The following is an 8343-nucleotide window of genomic DNA, read 5'->3' as shown; positions in this document are numbered from 1 at the left end:
CGACTTCTTGTTCTGACTCTAAAATGGGTAAATGATACCATATTTACATACGGAAGACAGTTTGTCTTTTAAAGTTTTAAGAGTTTTAAGTGGTAGTTTCTCTCTGTTTTTCCAGCTCGCTCATGCAGGTGGCATGGTCTTCACTCAGAGGTCAACAGGAGCTGCACTGAGCTCCTCAGGGAATGTGGCCTCTACCTCACTGCCCAAGGCTCTGACCCCACCTCTGGCAGGAAGCTGAACTGCATTCACACCGGTGGGTGCAGAAACCTGTACCAAATGAGGGACACAGTTGGGCACAAGGGGGATTCTGCTGGACAGAGACCTTCAGATAATCTGCATGAGCCAGCTGGAAAGTCCTGTTGCTCCAACTTCGATATTTCATTTGTCTAAAGTGAACTAGGCTTTCTTTTCATCCATTATGGAGGTCCCAGTATACCTTGGACCCAAACTTGTTCAAGAAATAACCGGAGATAGGAATTTCAGAGTCATCTTCTTTCCTGCAAATGAGGGAAAACTTGGAAGAAAATTTAAAAGTTGAATTTAAGTTTTCTGTTATAAGTGATTTGAATACCCTAAGAAAAAACTTTTCTGAAGATATTTCAGAGATAAAATGTCTGTCTCTCCAGCTCCAAATATAAAATCATTCAAGTAATTCATTCATATGTTGAGGAAGTAGTACAGGAATTGTCTGCCAGATAGGCTAACCACAGTCCTTCAGGGATCTGTTTGTACATGGTTAGGCTTTTAGCCCTTTTGCTTTGCCAAAAAGGAGTGTTCTATATTATCCTATTTTCTTATAATTGTAGTCTCCTTTTCTATGTATCTTAGGGATAACATTACATTGGAATAAATTCTCCTTAACCTGTAGTCCCAAAGTAAAACTAACCCTGGCTAATTCTTTCAGCCAACATTTTGAATTCTAACATTAACAAAGCTGACTTTGTAACATAATTATGTAGAACATGGACAATATATGGTTATGTGTATTCCTGTAGTCCCTAGCATAGCACTTGCACTTGGGTATGGAAGATACTAGGCAGATTTCTTTTCATAGAATGTGATTTCTTCTATTATACTCACTGACCATTTCAGACCCAATTTAATACCACATAGATAAGAGTCAGTATCTGGCAGCATCAGGTATAAATAATTCTACTGAGAATTTGGAAGGCTCCCTGTTTCACCAGACTCCTTGTGAAATCTTATTGCTGTGAATTTCATAGGGTTCTTTGCTCTGCCTACATTCTCCATGCTTCTATCTCAATATGCAATCTTTAGTCTATGTCAAATGGTGACTCTTCCATTAAGCCCATTCTGATATTTTTAAACTTCAACAGAATTTTGTCTCCATATTTTTATGGTACTCATTTGCCTTTACCTCATTAATATTATAGCATATAAGTACAGAGTAAAGAGACTTAGAATTATTGGGCTAGAATAAATCTATAGTTTTCTTAAACTGCATCTGCCACAGTGACTTAACTTTCAGTAACAGATTTTTGGTAAATATAAAATAGCAGTAAATTTCAAGTCCCTGCAAATACGTTGTATTCAATATCAAGTATAATACATGTGATCATATATGTGGAATGGAGATCATTTACTAAAAATGAAAACAGAATAATTCAGAAAACTTGTAAGAAGACAGAGGAGGACTATCAGGTGAGGTGGTACATGAGCAGAAATATAACAATATTTTTAAAATAAAACAAATACAAGCACATTATTATTTTCCTGCTCACTGTTGGGCTCTTTTCATTGTGAGTATAAATAAATTTATATATACATACACACACTCACAATTTGCTACATGTATATACACAGTCACAAGTCACATAACATTTCAGTCAACAGCTGGCTGCATATTCAGTGGTGGTCCCATAAAATTATAGCAGAGCAGAAAAATTTGTATCCCATGGCAATGTAGTAGAGGCTGCCACATTATAGCACAATGCTTTACGTTTTTTATGTTTAGATTTGTTTAAAAGTATAAATACCACTGTGTTACAATTGTCTACAGTATTCAGTGCAGTACCACCCTGTACAGGTTTGTAGCCTAGGGCAATAGGTTATACCATATAGCCTAGATGTGCAGTGGGCTATGCCATCTAGGTTTATGTAAGTGCACTCCATCGTGTTTGCCATTTCTGACCCATTTCTCAAAATGTATTTCTGTTATTAAGTATTATAAAAATATACATAAACATATACATATAGAAGGCCTAGACTGATACACAAATATAAAAAATAAACACTGATATTATTTCTAATAGAGGTTTATGCCTCAACCACATCTATTCTGTGGGAGCAATTCTATTAAGTGTTTAAAATGGCATAAATTTATTCACTCTTCTTTAATTGTAAATTACAAAGAAAACAAACTGGTCTTGGATATTTCAGCTAATATTTGACACACAATAGATACATCATATGATAAACAGTGACTATTTTTAGTGCCAGAGCATTTTTATATTTGTAATCACGCACATATGCCAGTAATATTAGCTTTCATAGAAAATTCACGTGTCTTATAATCGACTGGAATGAAATTATTACTCTGAATCAGATAATACACTCAACGGGCCTTGGGAACATAGACAAACTATAATTTTTCTTTGTAAAGAAAGATCAGAAGGGGAATGTTTTAAGGATAATTAGCACCCAGGGGGTTCCTTGCACTAAATAGGACACATCTTCAGAAATAGGGCACCACATTTGAAAATAACAGTTTCCAAAGACATTCTAGGAAAATGCTACACAGCCATCAATAGCAGAAACATCCTATATTTTATAAGTAATCTGTGAAGACAGTTTACAAATGTATTGGTGACAAGAGCAAATATTTACCAGTATCTATCAAGAAGACCATAACCTGTTTAGGTTAACCACAGTGACTAGAATTGATCTTGCCACTGGAGTGTAAGAGAACATAAGATAATCTAACACAATTGAAAGCCACTCAACTATGTAGGAATGAGTGACAGACTTTCTGTGTTCTTATAAATCAGGCAAAGTAGGTGTCACATTGCCTAAAGTGTTGTAAGTCAAATAAAAGAAATCTATTGGCGATGAATTTTTGGGGCGCTCCAGGGAAGATAATGCTTGGAATGATCACACTAGCATCGATGCCCATTTAGCCAGGATGGTGTTGTTTGCATTAGAATCTTCTGTTTGATAAGTATCATACTGTCAGTCACTTCTTACCTGGGACGGAGACATTTTAAGTGTCATTATTCAGGAAAATTTTTTATTACTGAAAAATTTAGCAGCAATAGAATTTTTTACACCACTGTGAGAAAAAATGAGAAACATAGCTTTAAAACAAATTTTTAAAAGGAAGCAAGAAGGAAGAGAGAGAGCTAGAGAGACTTTAAATAGTTAATGAGACTACTATAGGTGTTTAAGTGCTGCAAATAGAAATACTGAGTTGCATACTTAAATTGTGCAAAATCGATGATCAAGCAGTGCAAGCAATCTATGATATATCCTTTATATATACTAGGTTATATGTGACATAGATAAAATACACTCATTCAAAAAAGAATCAGGAAGATAGAAGAGGCCCAGCATAGATACACTTCCCAACACTACTTATTATTAAGGGTTAATAAGTAGATGATGGAAAGAGACTGGAGGTGTTTAACCACCTCCCATTACATTCCTCACTCAGAACACAGGAAAACATACGTGTACATGCACAGACAAATTCATATATATATGTATATACACGCAGAAAATATAACTTCATGTTTAATTGCTTTGTAAACCTCATAGAATACATGTTATAATGTGGGTTTGGTGATACTCAATCTTTACTGGGAACACTATAAAATCTGGAATATAATTATTATTTTGGGTACCATTGCACATAAATATTTTAATGGGAAGAGCCTTAACTGTCAATTATTGTTTTTTGTTTCCTAGGCAAGTAGCTGTGGTAATTAGTTCTCCCGACTCAGAATGATAAACAATTAGGATTATCCAAAAGTCATAACTCTGACTCAATCTCCACTAGGAGAATGTCTACATACAGGCCTTTCCATATGATAAATGCAGTAAGCAACACATCTTATTAGTTTGATTTCAAGCCACAGAATATGATTATATAAAGATAATTGATAAAATTAATAACCCGGATAAGAGCCTGTCCTGAAGGCAACTCTGTATGAGAATAAGAGTCTTTCCCTCAAGTAGTTTAGGTTAAAGTAGCAACCAGTCAATCTCTCTCTCTCTCTTTCTCCTCTCTCCTCTCTCTCCTGCCTTTCTGTATTTCTCAAAGTCTCTTACTAGCAATACTAGAAATATTTGTGCTTAGATATACTTCGATAAAAGCAAATCCTACTTTATTGAATTCCACTTCAAAATTCTAGGTCAGCACTTCTTAAAATGGCAAAATAACCCATTTCAGTAGATGTTTAAATATAATGCCAAGATCACGTTGAGTAATACGTTTGTTGAAGACTAAAGTGAAATAAATTTCCTTTGTAGTGTGCAGGATCTTGATTGCCCTTCCTGTGCTATTTATGTGTGGCTCTCTCCAGCCAGGAGCTACGATAGGCAGCACTTCCCCGAAGAACTGATCTCTGAACTCATGCTGATCATCCACAACATACTGGGATTCCTGAGAGCCTGATTAGACATCTCTGATTGTACATTTTAATTGCAATCTGTATTGCAATGAAAACTTCAGGAAAGTCTCTACAAAGTAGAGTGTTTGGCAGCAGCTGCTAATTTTTTCAATGTTTGTCTGGTGTGGGATTCCTCTTCACGCTCATCCCTTTGCTTTTCCATATTATAATAATATGCTTTTACATCTGTGGATCCATTAGCTCCACTTTAGCAATCCCCAGGTAATATTTTATTCCCTTCTGCCCCTCTAGAAATTTACAGTATATCCTAGCAAGCCTGAATGATGGCATTTTGTTCAATAGATACTTTGCTTAATCAAATTAAGTTTTTCCTTGGCTCTCTTAGTTGGCTGTGGTTTTAGCACAGCAATTTAAACCCTGCTTAAGTGTGTATAAATTCAGGAGTTCATGCAGCAAGTAGGTTCAGATTGGATCCAAAGACAGAAATAGAAGCCTAGAAAATAAGTGCAGTGATTAAATTTAGAAAAAGCAGGTGGGAAGTAGGCTTCCTACTCGATGAACTTGATATGGCTTTTGTGCCTTGGGATATTTGAAGGTAACCAAGTTAGGAGCCTTGGAAAGAAAAAACATAAAAAATAGAAAGGAAGTAAAACTATGAAAAAGACTTGAATGTAGCAAATTGAATAAAAAGAAACAGAGAATGCACCTGTCAAGTTCATGGGCTCATACACAAGTGACATGACATTGAGAGAGGAAAAGAAAAATAACTAATTTTGGTTAAGAGTTAGTATTGCTTTTAACTTTTTAATCTTACATTACAAAATAATCTAAACTTTAAACATTTTAAGTGTTCTCTTTAACAAATCTTTGTTATGCTTGTTAGATACATAAATATTGGGAAAAAGACTTAATCTTCCTGACTAGTCATTAAAAAGTCTATAAAATGCTTTGTTAATATTACACAAATCATTTTATTTGCTGGTGGTACTGATTTTTCCCCTTTTCTAGCAGATAAGTCAAGCAAAAATGAGGATTGAACTAGATCTTTACCATTATTTTTCTTTCAAGAGCTTTCAACAGGCATTTATTATTTATCATACGACTTTTACGTTTACTCATTGTTTTCATTTGTATTATCATTTACAATTTGTGGTCACAAATATTATAATTTTTACATACTTAAAATTGTTCCTTCAAATTCAGGAAATACAGAGAACACCACTAAGATTATCCTCGAGAAGAACAACATCCAAACACATAATCATCAGATTCTCTAAGGTTGAAATGAAGGAAAAAATGTTAAGGGCAGCCAGAGAGAAAGGTCACATTACCTACAAAGTGAAGCCCATCAGACTAACAGTGGATCTCTCTGCAGAAACCCTACAAGTCAAAATAGAGTGGGGATCAATATTCAACATTCTTAAAGAAAACAATTTTCAACCCAGAATTTCATGTCTAGCCAAACTAAGCTTTATAAGCAAAGGAGAAATAAAATCCTCACAGACAAGCAAACACTGAGGGATTTTGTACCACCCCAGGCCTGCCTTACAAGAGCTCCTGAAGGAGGCACTAAATATGGAAAGGAAAATCCACTGCCAGTCACTGCAAAAACACACCAAAATACAAAGATCAATGACACTGTGACGAAACCGCATCAATGGATGTGTAAAATAACCAGATAGCATCATGATGACAGGATCAAATTCATACATAAAAAATATTAACCCTAAATGTAAATGGGCTAAATGTCCCAATTAAAAGATACAGACTGGAAAATTGGATAAAGAGTCAAGATCCACCAGTGGGCTGTATTCAAGAGACCCATCTCACATTCAAAGACACACAGAGGCTCAAAATAAAGTGACAGAGGAATATTTACCAAGCAAATGGAAAGAAAAAAAAAAAAAAAAAAAAAGCAGGGGTTGCAATCCAAGTCTCTGATAAAACAAACTTTAAACCAACAAAGTTCAAAAAAGACAAAGAATGGCAGAACATAATGGTAAAGGCATCAATGCAACAAGAAGAGCTAAATATCCTAAATATATATGCACCCAATACAGGAGCACTCAGATTGATAAAGCAAGTTCTTAGAGACCTACAAAGAGACTTAGACTCCTACACAATAACAGTGGGAGACTTTAACACCTCACTGTCAATATTAGACAGATCAATGGGACAGAAAATGAAGTAGGATATTCAGGATTTGAACTCAGCTCTGGACCAGGCAGAACTAGTAGATATTTACAGAACTCTCCACCCCAAATAAACAGAATGTACATTCTTCTCAGACCACATAGCACATATTCTAAAACTTACCACACAATTGGAAGTAAAACACTATTCAGCAAATGCAAAAGAATGGAAATCGTAACAGTCTCTTGGACCACAGTGCAATCAAATTAGAACTCAAGATTAAGAAATTCACTCAAAACCACACAACTACATGGAAATTGAACAACTGCTCCTGAATGACTGCTGGGTAAATAACAAAATTAAGTCAGAAATAATGAAGTTCTCTGAAACCAATGAGAACAAAGAGACTACGTACCAGAATCTCTGGGACACAGCTAAAGCAGTGTTAAGAGGGAAATTTATAGCACTAAATGCCCATATCAGAAGCCTTGAAAGACCTGAAACTGACACATCAGACATCACAATTAAAAGAACTAAAGAAGCAAGAGCAATCAAATTCAAAAGCTAGCAGAATACAAGAAATAGCTAAGATCAGGGCAGAACTGAAGGAGATACAGACACAAAAAATCCCTTCAAAATATCCATGAATCTAGGAGCCAGTTTTTGTAAAAGATTAACAAAATACTTAGACCACTAGCAAGACTAATAAAGAAGAAAAGAGAGAAGAATCAAACAGACACAATAAAAATGAAAAAGGGGAGATCACCACTGATCCCACAGAAATACAAATTACCATCAGAGAATGCTATAAATACCTCTACACAAATAAACAAGAAAGTCTTGAAGAAATGAATAAATTCTTGCACATATACAACCTCCCAAGACACAACCAGGAAGAAATCAAATCCCAGAATAGAACCATAACAAGTTCTGAAATTGAGGCAGTAATTAATAGCCAACCAACAGAAAAAAAAAAGCCCAGGACCAGATGGATTCACAGCCAAATTCTACCAGTGGTACAAATAGGATCTGGTTCCATTCCTTCTGAAACTCTTCCAAACAATAGAAAAAGAGGGACCACTCCCTAACTTATTTTATGAGGCCAGCATCATCCGAATACCAAAACCCAGCAGAGACACAACATAAAAAGAAAATTCCAGGCCAATATCCCTAATGAACATTGATGCAAAAATCCCCAATAAAACACAGGCAAACCAAATTCAGCAGCACATCAAAAAGCTTATCCACCACAATCAAGTCTGCTTCATCCTTGGGATGCAAGGCTGGTTCAACATAGGCAAATCAATAAAAGTAATCCATCACATAAACAGAACCAATGACAAAAACCACATGATTATCTCAATAGTGCAAAAAAGGCCTTTGATAAAATTCAACATCCCTTCATGATAAAATCTCTCAATAAATTAGGTATTGATGGAACATTTCAAAATAATAAGAGTTATTTATGACAAACTCATAGCCAATATCACATTGAATGGGCAATAGCTGGAAGCATTCCCTTTGAAACTGGCACTAGACAAAGATTCCCTCTCTTACCACTCCTATTCAACATAGTACTGGAAATTCTGGCCAGAGCGATGAGGCAAGAAAAAGACATAAA

The 8343-nt window shown here is 35.4% G+C and overlaps 1 protein-coding gene across 8 annotated transcripts in view; it reads right to left on the bottom strand.

Annotated features, from left to right (window-relative positions):
- SPOCK3 (SPARC (osteonectin), cwcv and kazal like domains proteoglycan 3) overlaps nt 1-8343 on the bottom strand; it is a 483863-nt gene that overhangs the window by 106890 nt on the left and 368630 nt on the right. The window lies entirely within an intron of this gene.

This window comes from Piliocolobus tephrosceles, chromosome 3 (genome assembly GCF_002776525.5).
Source record: "Piliocolobus tephrosceles isolate RC106 chromosome 3, ASM277652v3, whole genome shotgun sequence".
NCBI classification, from domain to species: domain Eukaryota; kingdom Metazoa; phylum Chordata; class Mammalia; order Primates; family Cercopithecidae; genus Piliocolobus; species Piliocolobus tephrosceles.
The sequence above is the reverse complement of the archived record's forward strand: the minus strand, read 5'-3'. Positions and strand labels throughout refer to the sequence as shown.